This window comes from Natrix helvetica (genome assembly GCF_964273705.1).
Source record: "Natrix helvetica genome assembly, chromosome: 15".
NCBI classification, from domain to species: Eukaryota; Metazoa; Chordata; class Lepidosauria; order Squamata; family Natricidae; genus Natrix; species Natrix helvetica.
Genome location: NC_138565.1, coordinates 8795098 through 8817674, shown reverse-complemented (window position 1 = coordinate 8817674; position 22577 = coordinate 8795098). Strand labels below are relative to the sequence as shown.

Below are 22577 nucleotides of genomic sequence, written 5' to 3'. Positions count from 1 at the left end.
TTCAGTCATAGCAGCAGCCTTTATGAACATCAAAGGATCCACTCAGGAGAGAAACCTCATAAATGCCTGGAGTGTGAAAAGAGCTTCAGTCAGAGGAGCAGCCTTTTTGAACATCAAAGGATCCACACAGGAGAAAAACCTCATAAATGTCTGGAGTGTGGAAAGAGCTTCAGTCAGAGGAGCAGCCTTTATGAACATCAAAGGATCCACACAGGACAAAAACCTCATGAATGCCTGGAATGTGGAAAGAGCTTCAGTAAGAGGAGCAACCTTTATCAACATCAAAGGATCCACTCAGGAGAGAAGCCTCATAAATGCCTGGAGTGTGGAAAGAGCTTCAGTCATAGCAGCAGCCTTTATAGACATCAAAGGATCCACTCAGGAGAGAAACCTCATAAATGCCTGGAGTGTGGAAAGAGCTTCAGTTGGAAGAGCAGGCTTTATACACATCAAAGGATCCACACAGGAGAAAAACCTCATAAATGCTTGGAGTGTGGAAAGAGCTTTAGTCAGAGGAGCCACCTTTATAAACATCAAAGGATCCATTGGGGAGAGAAACCGAAGAAATGCCTCGTGGACAGAGGGTCCTTCGGAAGACCTTGTAGTACCCCAAAGATTCAGGAGGGAGGAAAGGAATATCGGTGCCCACAATGCGAAAAATCCTTCAGAACAAATCAATGTCTTCAGAACCATCTAAGGGCCCATTCAGGTGAAAAACCTTATAAATGCATGGAGTGTGGAAAGAGCTTCAGTCGGAGGAGCAACCTTTATACACATCAAAGGATCCACAAAGGAGAAAAACCTCATAGATGCCTGGAGTGTGGAAAGAGCTTCAGTCAGAGGAGCAACCTTTATACACATCAGAGGAGCCACACAGGAGAAAAACCTCATAAATGCCTGGAGTGTGGAAAGAGCTTCAGTTGGAGGAGCAGCCTTTATAAACATACAAAGATCCACACAGGAGAGAAACCTCATAAATGCCTGGAGTGTGGAAAGAGCTTCACTCAGAGGAGTAACCTTAATACACATCAAAGGATTCATTGGGGAGAGAAACAGAAGAAGTGCCTGAAGTGCGGAGGGTCCTTCAGAAGACCTAGGTATCCCCAAATGATCCCGGAGGGAGAAGAGAAATATCAGTGCTGGCAATATTGGAAATCCTTTAAAGGAAAAGTGCATCTTCAAAGACACCTTAAGGGTCCGCTCAGGAGAGAAATCCTTTAAATGCACGGAGTGTGGAAAATCCTTCAAAAATAAAGGACATCTTCAGAGCCATCTAAGAATCCACACAGGAGAGAAACTATTTAAATGCCTTTAGTGTGGAAAGACCATTAGTCAGAGGAGCAGCCTTTATAGACATTAAACTGTCCATTTACAAGAAGAGTACATATGCAGGAAATGTGAAAAATCCTTCAAAACAATTCAAGTCCTTGAAAAACATCAAAAAATCCACAAGCCGAATATATGCCTGGCGTGTGGAAAGAGCTTCACTCAAATGGGAAGTCTAATTATCCATCAAAGAATCCACACAGGAGAAAAACCCTACAAATGCCTCGAGTATGGAAAGAGCTTCATTAGTGCTTCATACCTGCGTCAACACCAAAGAATTCACACCGGAGAAAAACCACATAAATGTCTGGAATGTAGAAAACGCTTCAGCCTGAGAGAACATCTTAATAGCGTAGTAACCTTCAGCGACACCAAAGAATTCAGGTGGGAGAAAAATGTTAAACATGCCTGAGTGTGAGAAGACCTTCAGTCCCAGAGTGTATCGCCGGAATTGAATTGAATTGCCTATTTAATTTGGCCAAGTTTGAAAGAGCACACAAGGAATTTGTCTCGCCTGCACAAGCTCTTAGTGTATATACAAAGCAACAGATTAATGATATTCATGACATAATTATAATAATTCAAATATGAGGATTGATCAAAGAAGGTAATAAGGGTAAATAATAACTGCCAAATCTCAGGCTGAATAATAAAGCACTTTTTCAGTTGTACATGCTAAATGTTTCAAGTGGCTGAAATTGTTCCTTTTCACCAGAGATTCATGTGACTCATGATCCCATTTCCCATGTGAGCGTTCTCTTTTTAATCCAATGCTCTTTTCAGATGTTATGCTTAATATTATGGGATGTTACTGTCCATGTCTCTGATATAACTGTAACTGAGCAGGATGATTTTTTCCAGGGTGGGTTTGATCTAAAGCAGGTTGATTTAAATCATGATATAAATCACTATTAAAGAGGCTTGATTTCAATCAACTCGATTTAAATCATAATTTTTAAAGAGCAACTGTTATGTCTGTCACTCCTCCTCTGTCCTGCTGTTGACTCACCGACAGTCCCGTTCATTTTTATGGGAGGGCTGGTGATGCGGCAGGGACCCAACAAGGTGAGGGACGTGGCTGGCAACAGGTGAGTGGATGCCCACTAACAGGGGCTGCCATGATGGATCTGGTGACAGGGGCTCTTTAATATTATATTCATAAGCTGCTTAGAAGGTTTCACTTCCATTTTTACTCCTTGTCCTTCCTCCTCCCACTTGGAGCCTGGTGGTACAGATGTATTTATCTCCAAACAATCATACAGTTTGTCGTTATACAGATAGATTTGCAAAACAAGGACTATTCCTGCACTTTGCTTTATGATTCATCTCATGGTTACTGTGAAACTGTGTGAATGTATCAGTGCAGAGCATGTTGTCTCAGCTTGAAGAGCTTGGATTCATGGACTTTTTTTTACCAAAAATGTAAATATTGCAGAAAATACAGCTTCATGCTACATAACTAAGCTCCATTTCAAGCTGAATAAACTGAATTATTAATGTATGTTAAATAGAAAATTAGATTTAGATAGATTTTTTACCCGCAAAGCATTTTATTAAAATAAATTCACAAAAAATAACAAAAAAAAAGGATTTAATTAAAAAAATCAGATTTTTAAAAAATCTATTTTACCCGTGTAGTTGTTATTTAAAAACATACCTGAGTGAGTCACATATGGAGAGTTTCTGCATTGCAGCCACGGGGACCCCTCCCTCCTCTCTTCCCCCAACAACAACCCTGTGAGGTGGGCTGGACCGAAAGAGCGTCTCTTGCTTTCTCCCCCTGTGCCTCCATCACTGGACCCCTCTGGCTCCCCTTTATAGGCGGCTATAAGGTCTCCGCCCCAGAAGAGCCCCCGACCTCCCCCGGCCTCAATTGGGGGGAAAGAGTGGGGAGCAAGACCCCAAAGATCAATGTGAGCCCTCCGCCCCCACCTCTGTGAGGAACCATAGCAACCACAAACACCGCGCACGCGCTATCTGGCTGGTTGAAGGAAGGCGGGCACCCATTGGTCGCTCTGGGGATGGCGGCGATTGGCAGGAGGACTGCTTGGGACCGGTCTCTGCAAAGGAACAGGCGGAACTTCTGGGGAAGAAAGGGCGTGAAGTCTCCACTTCCGGAAACTAAACGGGCAACGAGGGGGCTTCATGAATCGGCGACAGGGGATACCGGATGACGCAGGGGATGCTGGGAGTCGCAGTCCGGAAGGGTCTTTTTCGGAAGTGGAGGCTGCCGGAAAGGGGACGCAGCCGTCACCCGCCTCTCTCGCTCTCTCTCTCTCTCCCCGGGAGGAGGAGGGAAGGATCCGGAGGGGGAAGGAAGTGCGCATGTGGACTGATGCAGGTAGGGCGCAGGGGACGTCGGGAGTTGCAGTCCAGAAAGTTCCCCCGGAGAAGGGAGATCTGTGAGCAGGAAGAGGCTGAGCGCCCGAGGTCTGGTCTGACGGGGAGACGCTGGGCGAGATACCCGTGGGAGGCAGAGGCTTCGGCCTGGGCCTCCCCTGCAGGGAACGGGACACAGCCGTGATCTGCCTCTCTCTCTCCCCTGCAGGAGGACGAAGGAAGCGCCGCCTGAGAGCAGGGGATCCCTGTGCAGCTTCCCCGGGAGATGGCGTGGAAAGGCAGGGAGGCTCCGGGGCTTCAGGAGGGATGAGCCCAGGGGGATGCCGGAAAAGGTGGCTGCCTGGAGGGCGATTCGGGGAGGAGGAAACGGGCGGAGACTCCGAGACGGTCCTGGAGGGCGGAGGGTCCTTCAGAAGAATCCCCAAAGGATCCAGGAGGAAGGAAGGGAATATCAGTGCCCGGAATGTGAAAAATCCTTCAAGAGAAATGGAGATCTTCAAAGACACCAAAGGATCCACATGGGAGAAAAACCTTATAAATGCCTGGAATGTGGAAAGATCTTCAGTCAGAGGAGCAACCTTTATACACATCAGAGGAGCCACACAGGAGAAAAACCTCATAAATGCCTGGAGTGTGGAAAGAGCTTCAGTCGGAGGAGCAACCTTTATACACATCAAAGAATCCACACAGGAGAAAAATATCATAAATGCCTGGAGTGTGGAAAGAGCTTCAGTGATAGGGGCAACCTTTATAAACATCAAAGGATCCACACAGGAGAAAAACCTCATAAATGCCTGGAATGTGGAAAGAGCTTCAGTCGGAGGAGCACCCTTTATACACATCAAAGGATCCACACAGGAGAAAAACGTCATAAATGCCTGGAGTGTGGAAAGAGCTTCAGTTGGAGGAGCAACCTTTATACACATCAAAGAATCCACACAGGAGAAAAAAATCATAAATGCCTGGAGTGTGGAAAGTGCTTCAGTCAGAGCAGCAGCCTTTATAAACATCAAAGGATCCACACAGGAGAAAAACCTCATAAATGCATGGAGTGTGGAAGGAGCTTCAGTCAGAGGAGCAGCCTTTATAGACATCAAAGGATCCATTGAGGATAGAAACAGAAGAAATTCCTGGAGGGTGATGGGGTCTTCAGAAGTCCCTGGAGTCCCCAAAAGATCCAGGATGGAGGAATCCTCCCCCTCCTTATTTCCCATCACGCCCACACAATTGTATTGTCCATTTGTCCACTTCCCCACTGCCCACTCCAGATAGGAGGACCTGTCATTTAATTTGGCCTTCCTTGTTCCAGGTGTGAAAATGCCCCTCCCTGTCATTGTTTGATAAAATCTATATGGGTTTTCCAAAGGTGGGTACCATGTAAGACCCTCCCCAGACATCTGAAACTCTTGTCAGTTGGATTCTCTGAACGGTCCCCTTGTCTTCCAGTAGAAACCGCTACAAAGGACTATCGGACACTGCCGTTCTAGTTTGGGGGGAGGCCTGGGTACATGCCTCACTTTATAACCGTTTTCCTACCTATCTTGTACTTTGAATTTCCTTCTTGGGAAAGAAAGGGGGGAGGGAATGGATTGAGGGTCATCTTTTACGTTTCAGCATTAGACATTAGACGTAAGCAAGTGACGCCTGAAAACAGCAACCTATCGCTTTCTGAGTTGGCACTACTAAGGCCAACAAAGCTTTGGGAGATACTAGCCATATTCTCAGCATATAGGAGGAGAAGTACATTGGGGATTGTGCAGATTGAGGCAGGTGTATGTAGGAGATGGTCCTGTGCAGGTGCTCCTTAAAGAAGGTGGAGGTCAAAATACAGCCCTGGGAGACTTTTCTGAAAAGGATGGTTAGCAGGTTTCATCCAATTGCTGAATCAGAAACACCCTTTGTACTGTAATTTCCAAGTTCCTCATATCATATTCCTCATAATGATATCTCTCAAAATGGAATCAAATGTCGATTGAAAATCAACACAGGCTGCATGCAGTCATTCTCTCCCTGCCATTTTAATTTCTTTCCGTTAAAAGAAAGTTTACTCGCAAATCAAAATTTATGCTCTGGATCAGTTTCAACCGATTTCACAGTAAATTGAGATTATTTGGTAAAAGTGTAACACTACTTTTGGCATAGTCCATTCCCCCTTTCCCCATGGGCCACCCACGGTCCATTATGTCCATCAACAACTTTTGTTCATTTTGTTATGGGAAGAAAGCAGCCATGCTGGGAAATCTGGTTGGGATGTCCTTGCAGTGGGAGTAATTTCTCACGGGAAGTAACAATGCTTGGATGCCACTGCCCCCCCTTCTTTACCCAGGTGGGAGTGAAGCAGAATATAGGTGACAGTGCTAGTCAGTCTTGACATGCTGACCCCCCCCCCAGAAGAAAGATGGACCTAAAACAATAATAAACATACGTTCAAATTATTACTTGATTATCTGTGTTTTCAGGGGACAAAGAAGCTCCTTTGCTTCTCTCAAAGTCTCCCAAATTCAGGTAATTACGTTCTTTTCATCTCCACACCAAAATTGATGCCTGAGTTTGGAGATTTAGACTTGATTTAAAATGATCAACCAGCTGGGTGTTCTCATTTTCTCCCTGCTTCCCTTTCCTAAGAAGGGGCCAAATGGGCACCCTGATAAATTGGCTGCAAATAGAGGGAAGATTTCCCAGAGTTCAGGAGCCCTTCGGACACCAACGTACCTCTTGGAGATTTCCCAGAGCCCTTCTGAAGACTGACTAACCTCTTGGAGGGCATCTTCACTCTGATAACTGTCAGTTTAACCAGCATGGATGAGGTCATGAAGCCTCAGAATTCTCTAAGAGATGACAGGCCTCCCTTGGCATCCTACCAAAGGTCTCCTGCTCCACCTTTTACAATTACACCAATGTCAAGAAAATGTCTGCAGGCGGTGACCAAATCAATCACTGAATTTGCCCATTTCTCACAAAAGGCAGATTTTTGTATGTAGACTGCCTCTGTCAAGGGAAGATCCACTCATTAATGTAGCTCTGGATGAACTTCCCATCACATTCCCTTTCTTTTGCCATGCTCTTTTGTGTTTTGTTCCATCATCCCAGGTGAGCCCCTTCCATGATTTCTCCTTAGGTGAGAAACCTTTTTGTGACTCCCAAAGTAATACAGCAATCCAGGAGAGAGAGAAATCTCCGGTCCCCTTGAACAATTGCCAAAAGAAAATACTACATAGCTTAACGATCCAGCAGTTAAAGACCCAGAAAAAAAACCCAATTTGTATCCTATCAACATTGCATGATTTCCTATTTCCTTTTTCCAACAATGAGGTATTGATTTCTAAGAGGAAATTCACTAGCAGGAACCATTGGCAGGAGATTCTCCTCCTTGGGTCCTCTTTAACTGGAGACCGTCTCCTTTTGTGCAAGAATTCCACATTCTTATATCTAGGAAGAAAATGTATCCATGTAGTTGCAATTTAAAAACACACTTGAGTGAGTCACATATGGAGAGTTTATTTATTCCTTTGGATCCTGACTTTATTATTTCTGCAAATGAAGGAGGAGAAGATGTGGAAGAAAAGGAAGGAGATTATTTGGAGCTCAGGGTTGGACTGAGGGGTCTTTGGAGCTCTCTGAGCCCCTCCCCCTTCCAGCCACGGTGACCCCTCCCTCCTCTCTTCCCCCAACAACAACCCTGTGAGGTGGGCTGGAAACCTTGACACACATCAAAAATCCACCCTGGAGAGATAACCTATAATCACCCTAAAATTGTGTTTCCACCAAAATAAGGCATAGTGATTATTTGGGGCCCCAAAAGTTAATAAAGCCAGGTGTTATTATAGGGGAATATGGATCTTGAGTCTGTAATTTAAGCTGTTGGCTATTCCTACTCTCTTAGTATTATCTGCAAATTTGATGTGTCCCCCATCAAGTCCCTCATTTAAGACATTTATGAAGATATTGAAAAGTCCTCGGCCTAAGTTGGACCATAGTGGTACCCCAGTGCTTCCTTCTTTTTCTGTACATATAGTACCATTAAGGACCAACCATTGAGTAATTTGTCAGCCAGTTACAAATCAATACATCCAACTCAGTCATGAGTTTCATCCCACCATGTTTCACTAATAGCAACTATATCATACATACCTTTGTGTATTAGTATTTCAGCTTCCCCCTGTCTATTGAGCGTTCATACAGTATATAGAGATTAGAGTCCTCCTTGGATCTTGGATATGTTTCTTGTATCTCCTACTCTGTGTCTGTGTTTTCCATCCTTTCTATCACTCTACTTCTCTGTGTTTTCCCTTGTTTTCTTCTTCTTTCTCTTTACACCCCTCTGCCTTGTATGATTGGTTATTTGGTGGCTTTTCCTTGGAATTGGGCTCTAGAGGTCTTGAGGATTGGACCCCCTGCCCACTCAACTGTCTAACTTCAAAATGAAGAATGTTTTCAAGTGTACATGCTAGGAATTTTAACTGGCTCAAATTGTACCTTTTCACAATAGGTTTACATGACTCCTTTCCCCAGGCAAACGTTCTCCTTTTAAGCCTTTACAAAAGATTGTGCTTAATATTATGGGATGTTTGACTGATTGTCCATTTCTGTGGTGTAACTGAGCAGAATTTCTTCCATCGAATCATCTGTTTTGTACTTTTTCTACTGTGTAAATGTGTAAAATGAATCCCGAGTGTCGTCCATTTTTTCATGAAGGGAAACCTCTTTATTAGATTACTCTAAGGATGCCTTTAAATGATCTTACAACTCTGTGCCTAATTTGACCAAGTGTGCCATGGCAGAATTCAAGTGTCAGGCCTGCCCCAAGCCAGTCCCTTAGGAAAGGAAGACCCTCGACCCTCTGTTGGTTTTCCAAAGGTGGGTACCATGTAACACCATCCCCAGATATCCGGAACGCTTGTCAGTTAGATTCTCTGAATGGTCCCATTGTCTTCCAGTAGAAACCGCTACAAGGGACTCTCTGCCAGGTCCCATAGATCCCTATCAGACACTGCTGTTCTGGTTTAGTGGGAGGCCTGGGTACATTCCTCACTTTATAACCCTTTTCTTGCCTATCTTGTACTTTGAATTTCCTTCTTGGGAATGAAAGGGGGGAGGGAATAAATGGAGGGCCATCTGTTACATCTCAGCATTGGACATAAGCAAGAGATACCTGAAAACAAGTTATTCCTTTCTCAGTCGGCACTTCAAAGGCCAACAAAGTTTTGCGCGTTACTAGCCATATTCTCAGCATATAGGAGGAGAATTACATTGGGATTGTACGGATTGAGGCAGGTGCATATAGGAGATGGTCCTGTAGAACTGCTCCCTAAAGAAGGGGGAGGTCAAAATACAGCCCTGGGAGACTTTTCTGAAAAGGATGGTTAGCACATTTCATCCAATTGCTGAATGAGAAACACCCTTTGTACTGTATTTTCCAAGTTCCTCATAATGATTTCTCTCAAAATGGTATCAAATGTCGATTTAAAATCAACACAGGCTGCATGCAGTCATTCTCTCCCTCCATTTTAATTTCTTTCGATTAGAAGAAAGTTTACTTGTAAATCAAAATTTACGCCCTGGATCAGTTTCAACTGATTTCACAGTAAATTGAGATTATTTGGTAAAAGGGTAGCCCTACTTTTGCCATAGTTCATTCCCCCTTTCCCCATGGGCCACCCATGCTCCACTTTGTCCCTCTATCACTTCTGCTCATTTTGTTATGGGAAGAAACCAGCCATGCTGGGAAATCTGGTTGGGATGTCCTTGTGGGAGTAATTTCTCACGGGAAGTAACAATGCGTGGACGCCATTTCCCCCAACCGTTGCATTCCATCCCATTCCTTCCCCTTCTTTATCCAGGTGGGAGTGAAGTAGGTGACAGTGCTAGTCAGTCTTGACATGCTGACCCCCACCTAGATGAAAGGTGGACCTGAAACAAAAATTAGCATGTTCAAATGATTACTTGATTAATTGTGTTTTCAGGTGGACAAAGAAGCTTCCTTGTTTCTCTCAAATTCAGGTAATCAAGTTATTTTCATCTCCACACCAATGTTGGTGCCTGAGTTTGGAGATTAAGACTTGATTTTAAATGATCAATATTTAAAAATAACAGGAAAAAGGGCTGGATTTCCCAGCCTCCGGGATCTCTTCAGACACCAACCTACCTCATTGAGGGCATCTTCACTCTTGATACCTTGCAATTTAGGCTGCATGGATGAGGTCAGAATTCTCTAAGAGATGACAGGCCTCCCTTGGCATCCTACCAAAGGTCTCCTGTTCCACCGTTTACAAGTACACCAATGTCAAGAAAATGTCTGCAGGAGGTGACCAAATCAATCACTGAATTTCCCCATTTCTCACCAAAGGCAGATTTTTGTATGTAGACTGCCTCTGTCAAGTGAAGCTCCAGTCATTAATGTAGCTCTGGATGAGCTTCCCATCGCATTCCCTTTCTTTTGCCATGCTATTTTGTGTGTCCCATCATCCCAGGTGAGCTCCTTCCATGATTTCTCCTTAGGTGAGAAACCTTTTTGTGACTCCCAAAATAATAAAACATGGCGTTTGTTAAATGATTTGAGGGCGATCAATAATATTATTCAACCCATGGGGGCGCTGCAGAGCGGTCTCCCAAACCCCAATTTGATTCCTCAAAATTATGACATGATGATCATTGATCTAAAAGATTGCTTTTTTTCTATTCCTTTGCATCCGGATAACAGACAGATTTTTGCTTTCACAGTCCCTGAATTGAACAATTCTCAACCCACCTGTAGATACCAATGGAAAGTATTGCCACAAGGCATGCTCAATAGTCCAACAATGTGTCAATACTATGTTGCTAGCATCCTTAAACCTTACAGATTGCTTTATTCTAACTTTTTAGTGTACCATTACATGGATGACATTTTAGTGGCTGCACCTGGCCCAAAGGGCACAGTGTTGGCCACCCTGCCTCAGCTTAGATGTGTTTTACAGAAGGGAGGCTTGCACATAGCTCCAGACAAAGTTCAAACAGCAGAACCTTTTTCCTATTTAGGTCACAAGGTACTTGCTTCACATGCAGTGCCCACAGTGCCTCATGTAAAGCTTCCTGAAAAGCCAACCCTCTTACAGCTACAACAATATTTAGGCGCCATTAACTGGGTGCGTCCCTACCTGGGACTCTCTACCATGCAACTCTCACCTTTGTTTTCAGCTCTAGCCAAAGGAAAGCATCCTGCAGACATTATTCCATTGCAGCAGGATCAGACATCAGTCATCCAATTGGTCAATCAGGCCCTTAGAACCAAATGGGTGGATCGAATTCAAGCAAACTTTCCAATGGTGCTCTTGTTGTTCAACACCCCAGGTTTACCAACAGGTGTGCTGGGACAAGTGACACCATCATTACTAATTATAGAGTGGCTCCACCTCTCTCACACATCCAAAACCACGATCACTTCCAAACCAACCCTGTTGGCCCTGCTTATCAATAAAGGCCGTTCTCGTAGCAAAGCTTTGGTTGGTATGGAACCATCTACTATCTATGTCCCGTGTTCTTTGGCTACTTGGGAATCTCTTCTTATCTCATCTGAACAGCTGCAATTTGCAATGGAAGACTGGCCTGGAATGGTCTCTTGTCACCCTCCTCCAGACCCCAGGCTGCAATTGCTAAAAACTGTACCTTTTCTCTGGACCCCCCTTTTATTAAGAGCGTATAAGGAAATAAAAGCATCGTAATTTATTATTGGTTAAAATACAGCGTTATGCCTAATATGGTTATTTTTAGTTATACCTGCTTAAGCGCTTTTACCACGTGTTTCCTATGCAGCTAGTAACTTCCTCGGTTTGAAGGTTCCTGTTAAGATCTAAGCATTGCTATTGTCATTGAAACACAGCTTTCTAATTTGGGCCCTCCCAGTGGGCATCCATCTCAACCCGCATTTACTACTCAATTTATTCCAGTCCCAAATTCCATATATGTGTTCCAATCAGGAAAACTGATCTGCACATATACCATGGTGACCTTGTTCCCAAAAAAACAATTCAGTAGATAGGAAAAAAAATCCTGTCCCCTTAAACAACTTCTGCCAAAGAAAATACTGCACAGCTTAATGACCCTCTTTTACCCAAGTTCCAAATGTTGAGGGATTCAGCAGTTAAAGACACCCAGAAAGAATCCAACTTGGATCATATCAAATGACATGATTTCCTTTTTCCACCAATGAGGTATTGATTTCTATGAGGAAATTCACTAGCAGGAACCATTGGCAGGAGATTCTCCTCCTTAGGTCCTCTTTCACTGGAGACGGTCTCCTTTTGTGCAAGAATTCGGAATTCTTATATCCAGGAAGAAAATGTATCCATGTAGTTGCAATTTAAAAACACACTTGCATGAGTCACATATAGAGAGTTTATTTATTCATTTGGATTTTATTATTTCTGCAAATGAGGCGGAGAAGAAGATGTGGAAGAAAAGGAAGGAGACTATTTGGAGCTCAGGGTTGGACTGAGGGGTCTTTGGAGCCCTCTGAGCCCCTCCCCCTTCCAGCCACGGGGACCCCTCCCTCCTCTCTTCCCCCAACAACAACCCTATGAGGTGGGCTGGACCGAAAGAGCGTCCCTTGCTTTCTCCCTTGCTGCCTCCATCACTGGACCCCTCCGGCTCCCCTTTAAAGACGGCTGTAAGGTCTCCGCCCCAGAAGAGCCCCTGACCTCCCCCAGCCTCAATAGGGGGGAAAGAGGGGGGAGAAGGACCCCAAAGATCAATGGGCTTCCTCCGCCCTCACCTCCGCGGGGAACCATAGCAACCATCCACATCGCGCAGGCCTATCTGGCTGATTGGAGGAAGGCGGACGCCAATTGGTCACTCTGGGGACGTCAGCGATTGGCAGGAAGACTCATTGGGGGCGGTTCTTCCAAAGGAATAGGCGGAACCTCTGCTGAAAAAAGGGCGTGAAGCCTCTACTTCCGCATAGGAAAAGGGCAACGAAGGAGCTGCCTGAATCGGCGACCGAGGAGCCCGGATGATGCAGGTTTGTAGCAAGAGATGCTGATAGTTGCAGTCTGGGAGGGTCTCTTTCGGTTCGACGTGAGGCGGAGGCATAGGCCTAGGCCTCCCTTGCGGGGACGGGGACGCAGCCGTGACCCGCCCCTCTCTCTCCCCCCTGCAGGAGGACGGAGGAGCCGGGCGAAGGAAGGAAGGAAGGAAGCGCCGCCTAGGAGCAGGAAGTCTCGGCGCGGCTTCCCCGAGAGAGGGCGGTGAAAGGCCGAAGGGCTCCGGGGCTGCAGGAGGGATGAGCCCAGGGGGACCCCGGGAAAGTGGGATGCCTGGAGGGCCATGCGGGAAGGAGGAGTCGGGCGGAGACCCCGAGATGGTCCTGAAGGGCGGAGGGTCCTTCGGAAGACCCCGGAATCCCGAAAGGATCCAGGAGGGAGGAAAAAAATATCAGTGCCCGGAATGTGAAAAATCCTTTGAGAGAAATGGACATCTTCAGAACCATCTAAGGGTCCATTCAGGAGAGAAACCATTTAAATGCATGGAGTGTGAAAAGAGCTTCAGTCGGAGGAGCAACCTTTATATACATCAAAAGATCCACTCAGGAGAAAAACCTCATAAATGCCTGGAATGTGGAAAGAGCTTCAGTGTGCGGAGCAGCCTCTATAAACATCAAAGGATCCACACAGGAGAAAAACCACATAAATGCCTGGAGTGTGGAAAGAGCTTCAGTCAGAGGAGCAACCTTTATACACATCAAAGGATCCACATAGGAGAAAAACCTCATAAATGCTTGGAGTGTGGAAAGAGCTTCAGTCGGGGCAGCAGCCTTTATATGCATCAAAAGATCCACTCAGGAGAAAGACCTCAAAAATGCCTGGAGTGTGGAAAGATCTTCAGCCGGACAGGCAACCTTTATATACATCAAAGGATCCACTCAGGAGAAAAATCTCATAAATGCTTTGAATGTGGAAAGAGCTTCAGTCGGAGGAGCAACCTTTATATGCATCAAAAGCTCCACTCAGGAGCAAAACCTCATAAATGCCTGGAGTGTGGAAAGAGCTTCAGTGTGCGGAGCAGCCTCTATAAACATCAAAGGATCCACACAGGAGAAAAACCTCATAAATGCCTGGAGTGTGGAAAGAGCTTCAGTCAGAGGAGCGACCTTTATAAACACCAAAGGATCCACACAGGACAAAAACCTCATAAATGCCTGGAGTGTGGAAAGAGCTTCAGTCAGAGGAGCAGCCTTAATAGACATCGAAGGATCCACACAGGAGAAATACCATATAAATTTCTTGAGGTGTAGGAAATATTTCAGTAGGAGAGGAACTCTGTATATACATCAAATGATTCACAGGAGAAAAACCATATAAAAGCTTTGAGTATGGAAAGAGCTTCACTGAGCATGGTAGCCTCCATAAACAGCAAAGAATTCACACAGGAGAAAAATCACATACATTTCTGCATTGTAGAAAGACCTTCAGTCAGAAAGCACAGCCTAACAGGCATCAAAGAATCCACTCAAGGGAGAATTCATGTGGGGAAAATATGATAAATATGTCTGTGTGAGAAGACCCTCAATCACACTGTATCTGAGGAATTGAATTGAATTGTATATTTAATTTGGCCAAATGTGAATAGACACACTAGGAATTTGCCTCGATTGCACAATCTCTCAATTTACAAAAAAGCAACAAATAAAAATATTCATGATATTTATAATAATTCCAATAGGAGGAATTATTTATCTTTACTCCAGATGAGTAAAGAAGATATTAAGAAGGGTAAATAATTATCAAGTAAGGGACTTTCTCAGGCTGAATAATAAAGGATTTTTTCAATTGTGCCTGGTACACGATTCAACCGACTGACTTTTTCAGAACAGACTTAAGTGACTCATGATGCCGTTTCCCATGTGAATGTCCTTTTAATGCAATGCTCATTTTAATATTATGGGATGTTACTGTCAATGTCTCTTATGTAACTGTAACTGCACAGGATGATTTCTTCCATGCAACGAACTCTTATTTTGTATTTTTCTTACTGTATAGAGTATAAAATGAAGTCCAATTCTGTGTCCTGAATTCCTTCTTTTCATTGAGGGAAATCTCTTTGCTACAATAATAAGTTGCCTTTAAAAGGACATCCCACTTGATGCCTAATTGGTGCAATTGTGGCATGGCTGAATCTAGGGCTAATTGGCCTTTATTGTGGATGTGAAAGTTTCTCCCTGTCATTGTTTGATATAATCTATATGGGTTTTCCAAATATCAGTGTCATGTAAGACCATCCCCAGACAATTGGATTTTCTCAATGATGCTGTTTTCCTCTAGCAGAAACTGCTACACGGGACTCTCTGGTCCCATAGATACCTATTCTGGTTTGGGGGAGGGGGAGGACTGGGTGCATTCCTTACTTTATACCCCTTTTCCTGCTTATCCTGTACTGTGATGTTCCTTCTTGGGAATGAATGTGGGGGGGAGATGTAATGGAGGGCCATCTGTTATGGCTCAGCACTGGAGCCTCCAGCAAGCGATGCCTGAGAACAATTTCTCATTGTTTTCTTATCTTGCAGTTCTCAAAAAAAACCACACCCGCAGATTGGCTTCTCCTACACCGGACTGATGGGAGGGGTCTGTAGTTGTTTTACCCTGAAGGAATTGCACGGGAATCCTCAGCTCCTGCTTTCTTTGTCTTGCTATCCCTTTCTCAATAGGTTCCTTTTGAAATGCCAATTGTTTCAAGAGTTCTAGTTTCTTGAGTGGAGAGACAAGGTAAGTCCTTACACACTTTAAGGCCAACAAAGCTTTGTGAGATGCTAGCCATATTCTCAGCCAATAGGAGGGGAAGTACTTTGGAACCCATGGATTGAGACAGGCTTAAGTAGGAGGTGGTCAGTTGACCTGTTAAGGAGTGGAACTGCTCCTTAAAGAAGGTGGAGGTCAAAATACAGCCCTGGGAGACTTTTCTGAAAAGGATGGAAAGCAAAAGTTCTTTACATCTCCACACCAAAATTGGTGCCTGAAGTTAGATATTAACACTTGATTTAAAATGATTAAGCAATAATTAAAAATAACAGGAACTGCTATTCAGCGAGGAAAACTTTCCCAGCATCAAATAATTATTCATGAGAAAGACCGCATAAATGCCTGGACTGTGGCAAGGGTTTCCGTTCAAAAGAAAGACTTTTTTCACATCAAACAATCCATTCAGAGAAAAACCATATATATGTTTTGTGTGTGGAAAGAGCTATATGGAGCGTAGAGGGCTCCATTGACACCAAAGAAATCACATGGGAGAAAAATGATAAACATGTCTGAGTGTGAGAAGTCACAGCATGTTTCTCAGAAATAGAATTGAATTGCGTATTTAATAGTGTGAATAATCACGCTAAGAATTTGTCTCGAGTGCACAAGCTCTCAGTGTACCTACAAAGCAACACAATGATATTCATGACATAATTATAATAATTCCAATATGAGGACTGAGTAAAGAAGATAATAAGGGTAAATAATAGCTGCCAAAACTCAGCTTGAATAATAAAGGACTTTTTCAATTGTACATGCTAAATGTTTCAACTGGCTGAAATTGTTCCTTTTCCCAAGAGACTCACGTGACTCATGATCCCATTTCCCATCTGAATGTTCTCTTTTTAATCCAAAGCTCCTTTCAATTTTTATGCTTAATATTAATATATTATTAATATATTAATATTATATTTCTGTCCATATCTCTGATATAACTGAGCAGGATGAATTCTTCCAGGGTGGATTACATTTAAATCAGGTTGATTTTAATCATGAAAAAAATCACTATTAAAAAGGCTAACGGAGGCTGCCATGATGGATCTGAAGTGACAGGTGCTCTTTAATATTATATTTATAAGCTGCTTTGGTTTCACTTCCATTTATACTCCTTGTCCTTCCTCCTCCCACTTGGAGCCTGCTGGTACAAATGTATTTATCTCCAAATAATCATATAGTTTGTCATCATACATACAGATTGATTTGCAAAACAAGGAATATACCTGCACTTTGCTTTATGATTTATCTCATGGTTACTGTGAAACTGTGTGAATGTATCAGTGCAGAGCATGTTGTCTCAGCTTGAAGAGCTTGGATTCATGGAATGAATTTTTTACCAAAAATGTAAATATTGCAGAAAATAAAGCTTCACGCTACCTAACTAAGTTCCATTTCAAGCTGAATAAACTAAATTATTAATGTATCTTAAATAGAAAATTAGATTCAGATTTTTACCCCAAACACATTTTATTAAAATAAATTTGTTTTTTAAAAATCCGATTTAATTTTAAACAATGTGATTTTTTTATTTTTAAATCTATTTTTATCCACTCTGATTTTTTCCCAACTCTTACTTTGTACTTTTTCTACTGTATGGAGTATAAAATAAACCTGATTTTGTGACCTGAATTCCCTCTTTTCATTAAGGGAAATCTCTTAATGCTTTAATAAGTTGCTATAAATGGTCATCCCATTCGGTGCCTAATTGGAGAAGTGTTCCCTGCCTGAATCGAAGGATAATTTGGCCCTTATTGTGCTAGGTGTGAAAGTGCTTTTCCCTATCATTGTTTGATATAATATATGTGGGTTTTCCAAATGTCAGAACCATGAAAGACCAACTCCAGACATCTGAAACTTCAGTCAATTGGATTCCCTCAATGGTCCCCTTGTCTTCCATCAGAAACCCCTACGAGGAACTCTCTAAGGCCAACAAAGCTTGGCGAAATACCAGCCATATTCTCAAAGGGCCTCCACCCTTTTAGCCTTAAAAACCTGGCTTTTCCCCAGGTCCTGGGAGATCAGACAATGAGAAGTTGGCATGGATTGATGCCAATCTTTGTTGGTTTCTATTTTCTATGTTTTAATGTGTTGCATAGTTTCTAAAGCTGCTTTTTGTGGGCTGCACAGAGTTGACTGAAAGATGGGCAGTTATAAGAATGTTTTAAATGAATAAAACTCATTAGGAACCAATTTGTTCTCCCACCAGTTGCAGACGCTAGTTGTTTCCCAGTTATAAGGATAGTGAAAGTCCCCCATTACTATGCTTTCTGTTCATCAACTAAACCGGAGTCCGCCTTCCTTCAACCAGCCCGAGGGCGCCTGCAGAAGTCCCTGCGGGGCTCCTGTGCTAATTGTACAGTATGTCCAGTCAGAAATTAAGAAGCTTCTTGGATGAGAAGCAAAAGACCTTCAAAGCAAAACCAGAAAGTCCCGTTGTGTCTGGGATGACCTGGATGATGGAGAATCTCCATAGACGTTCAGGATATTCCCAGTCAAGTGGGAATATGCTGCGTTTGGGGAAGCTGGTCCACACACTCACCAGAGCCCTTTTACAACACATAATGGAAAAAAGAGTCCTGAGATTTCACAGGGTTGACACTTGTTGATGTGGAAGAAAAGTGACTGAATCTGATGTGCTGCTTCGGATACCGCAGAGTCTCTTCCCAGGAGGTAACACAGCGCTTGTGGAGAGGATGCCTCGTGTCCCAGACAATCCTGCGGAAGCTGCTCAAGCATCGTTTCTGGCTGATTAGGAACCAGTTCGATTATTTCTGGGTCTGAAAGTTCTTCAGTGGGATGAGACCATTTATTTTGAATTTGAGAATTCCCACATTTATATCTTCTGAGTTTGCAACCTTTTATATAATGTCAGGGTAAAATAAAAACCAACACTGCCACTTTCTTGCCTAGGACTACCTGTAAAGATCTAGGACTACCTGCGGAGTTTGGGGGCAAGATAACCAACCTTCCTGAACAATAACCGTAAAAGACATCCAGAGACAGTAAGCAGGGTTGAGTCAACAACAAGTCTCTGAGCCCCTCCCCCCTCTTCCCCCAACAACAACCCTGTGAGGTGGGCTGGACCGAAAGAGCGGCTGCCCCATACTTGAACTCAGGGTCTCTTCCTTCTCCCCCCATTCCTTCATCACTGGATCCCACTGGATCCCCTTTATAGGCGGCTATAAGGCCTCCGCCCCAGAAGAGCCCCTGAGCTCCCCCCAGCTCAATAGGGAGGGAAGAGGGGAAGAAGGACCCCAAAGATCAAAGCGAGCCCTCGCCCCCCCGGAACCATAGCAACCATCTAAAGTGCGCAGGCGCAATTTGGCTGGTTGAAGGAAGTCGGACTCCTATTGGTCGTTTTTGGGGGGCGGTGTTTGGCAGGAGGAGTCCTTGGGGCGGTCCCTCCAAAGGAAAAGGCGGAACTTTTGGAGTAAAAGGGCATGAAGCCTCCACTTCCGGAAAAGAACGGGCAACGAGGGAGCTGCTCTCTCTCCTGAAGGAGGACGGAGGAGCCCGGCGGGGGAAGGAAGGAAGCGCCGGCGAGAGGAGGATGAGGAGGAGAGCGGGCTCCGGGTAGCAGCCCTGCCCGGTCCCACCGCGGCTTCCTGGCCAAGTGTAGGTTTTGTTTGCCTAAAGTCACTTGCATCAACTCTATTATAGGCCTAGGCACAGGAAGGAAGGGAGGGAGGAAGGAAGGAAGGAAGGAAGGAAGGGAGGGAGGGAGGAAAGGAAGGAGAGGGAGGGAGGGAGGGAGGAAAGGAAGGAGAGGGAGGGAGGGAGGGAGGGAGGAAAGGAAGGGAGGGAAGGAAGGAAGACAGGAGGAAAGAAAGGGAGGGAGGGAAGGAAGGAAAGGGAGGGAGGGAAGGAGGGAGGAAAGGAAGGAATGTAGGGAAGGAAAGGAAGGAAGGAAAGAAAGGTAGGAAGCAAGGGAGGGAGGGGAGGAAGGAAGGAGGAAAGAAAGGAAGGGAGGGAAGGAAGGGAAGGAAGGAAAGGAAGGAAGTGAGGGAGGGAGGGAAGGAAGGAGGGAGGAATGGGAGGGAGGGAAGGAAGGAAGGAAGGAAGGAAAGAAAGGAAGGAAGGTAGGGAAGGAAAGGAAGGAAGGAAGTAAGGGAGGGAAGGAAGGAAGACAGGAGGAAAGAAAGGGAGGGAGGGAAGGAGGGAGGAAAGGAAGGAATGTAGGGAAGGAAAGGAAGGAAGGAAGGAGGAAAGGAAGGAAAGAAAGGAAGGAAGGAAAGAAAGGTAGGAAGCAAGGAAGGAAGGAGGAAAGAAAGGAAGGGAGGGAAGGAAGGAAAGAAAGGAAGGAAGTGAGGGAGGGAGGGAAGGAAGGAAGGAAGGAGGAAAGGAAGGAAAGAAAGGAAGGAAGGTAGGGAAGGAAAGGAAGGAAGGAAGGAGGAAAGGAAGGAAAGAAAGGAAGGAAGGAAAGAAAGGTAGGAAGCAAGGAAGGAAGGAGGAAAGAAAGGAAGGGAGGGAAGGAAGGGAAGGAAGGAAAGAAAGGAAGGAAGTGAGGGAGGGAGGGAAGGAAGGAAGGAAGGAGGAAAGGAAGGAAAGAAAGGAAGGAAGGTAGGGAAGGAAAGGAAGGAAGGAAGGGAGGGAAGGAAGGAAGGAGGAAAGAAAGGGACGGACGGAAGGAAAGGAAGGAAAGGGAGGGAGGAAGTGCTGCGTGAGTGGAGGAGGAGGAAAGCGGGCAGCCCTGAGCAGTCCTAGGAGACGACAGGGAAAGGCCGGGAGGCTCTGGGGCTGCAGGAGGGATGAGCCGAGGGGGATCCCAGGAAAGGGCGATGCGGGGAGGAGGAAATGGGCGGAGATCCCGAGACGGTCCTGGAGGGCGGAGGGTCCTTCTGAAGAGCCCGGAATCCCCAAAGGATCCACTCAGGAGAAAAGGAATATCAATGCGGGGAATGTGAAAAATCCTTCAAAAGAAATTGCCACCTTCAAAGGCATCTCGGGATCCACACAGGACAGAAACCATTGAAATGCCTGGAGTGTGGAAAGAGCTTCACTGAGGCTTCAGGCCTCCATCATCATCATCACAAAATCCATACTGGAGAGAAGCCCTATAAATGCCCCGAATGTGGCAACAGCTTCAGTACGAGAAGAGACCTGCAGAGACATGAAATGATTCACACAGGAGAAAAACCACATAAAAACCACATTTTCCAAGTGTGGAAAGAGCTTCAATCGGATGGGGATTAGCCCAAGTTATCATTGTTTCTTTTACTTTTTCCTCTTTAAACTTAATATATTTAATTATATCATTAATTTAATACTTAATATTTATATATCCTTTTAATTTGAAACAAATGGCTGTTCAGTCTATTGTAAAAAACATCTAGGGATGAAGCATCCACAAGTGTGTGATCCTGTTGCTTCACATTTTAGGCTTCATCATGAAATGATATTAAGATACAGAAGGATCTTGACAAACTTGAACATTGGGCACTATCTAATAAAATGAAATTCAATGGTGAAAAGAGTAAGGTTCTACATTTAGGCAACAAAAATGGAATGCACAGGTACAGTATAGGTGGTATCTTGCTCAGTAGTAGTAACTGTGAAAGGGATCTTGGAGTCCTAGTGGACAACCATTTAAATATGAGCCAGTAGTGTGCAGCAGCTGCCAAAAAAGCCAACGCAGTCCTAGGCTGCATCAACAGAGGGATAGAATCAAGATCATGTGAAGTGTTAATGCCGCTTTATAATGCCTTGGTGAGGCCATACTGCATACAGTTCTGGTCGCCACGATGTAAAAAAGATGTGGAGACTCTATAAAGAGTGCAGAGAAGAGCAACAAAGATGATTAGGGGACTGGAGACTAAAACATATGAAGAACTGTTGCAGGAACGGTATGTTTAGCTTAAGAGAAAGAAGGACTAGGGGAGACATGATAGCAGTCTTCCAGTATCTCAGGGGTTGCCACAAAGAAGAGGGAGTCAAACTATTTTCCAAGGCACCTGAGGGTAGAACAAGAAGCAATGGGTGGAAACTAATCAAGGAGAGAAGCAACTTAGAACTGAGGAGAAATTTCCTGACAGTTAGAACAATTAATCAGTGGAACTGCTTGCCTCCAGAAGTTGTGAATGCCCCAACACTGGAAGTCTTTAAGAAGATGTTGGATAGCCATTTGCCTGAAACGGTATAGGGTTTCCTGCCTAGGCAGGGGGTTGGACTAGAAGACCTCCAAGGTCCCTTCCAACTCTACTATTGTATTGATATATTAGCTTTTACCATGGCAGTCTGCACCTGTTTTTTAAGTTTAAGAATGCATGTTTTCCCCTTCCTGACTAAGGCTCTTTATTTTAAGATGTGAGATGTTGCTTTTTCAGCCACTACACCACAGAGTATTCTGAGTGTCTAAATACACCTGCAACTTTCAAGAAAGGCACAAATCCAGCTGGGAAAGACTAAGACATCAATTTGTCACATGTGGACTTTTATCTGGAATCAACGTTTACTGCTGTTCAAACTTCACAAGCAAACAGTGCATTTAATTATTTGTTTTCAATTTTTATTAGTTTATCGTAGCATAAAATGCAAAACAAAGAAAAATACAAGTTTAGGGTAAAATAGTGGAGGAAGAGAGGAAAGAGTCCGGTAGAGGGGAAAGCATTAATTTCCTCGACTCCTTTAATGCAGTAGAAAAATAACATTCAACTTTTTATTTTTATATAATACATAGTTTCTGTAGCATCAAATCGAATTGACAAAACCCAAAATCAAAGTTTTTTTCCCCACCTTAAGCCCAAAGTCCAAAAGTGGTTTCCAAGTAGAAACAAAATTATGTCCTTAAATCAGTCCGTTTAGCCGCCTCTGCTAACTCCATCAACTTTTGCAGCCATTATGGCCAGTTCCATAGCAAACTGGGAGCGCCTGAGGGGGGAGAAAGTGTGGGGAGCTTGGTGGGGGAGGTGGGGCAGAGAAAGGGCAGGACAAACGACCCCCATTCCCCCCTCCCCTCCTTAGACACGTTGGGGGCGGGATCAGAACAGCCTGTTGGAGAAGCCCCGCCTCTAACACGGACCAGCATGGGGCGGAAAGGCGGCCCTGGAAGAGCTGCGGATGATGGATGGGGGGGGGGAAGGGAAGAGCCAGCAGCGCAGGGGCGGAGCGAAAGCGGGGGGGGGGGTTGAGCCCAGGCGACGAAGGGTC

At 44.5% G+C, this 22577-nt stretch overlaps 1 protein-coding gene across 1 annotated transcript in view; it reads left to right on the top strand.

The window, feature by feature from the left end:
- The window catches only part of LOC309399629 (uncharacterized protein), a 234878-nt gene that overhangs the window by 3226 nt on the left and 209075 nt on the right, over positions 1–22577 (top strand). The gene's annotated exons all lie outside the window — the stretch shown is intronic.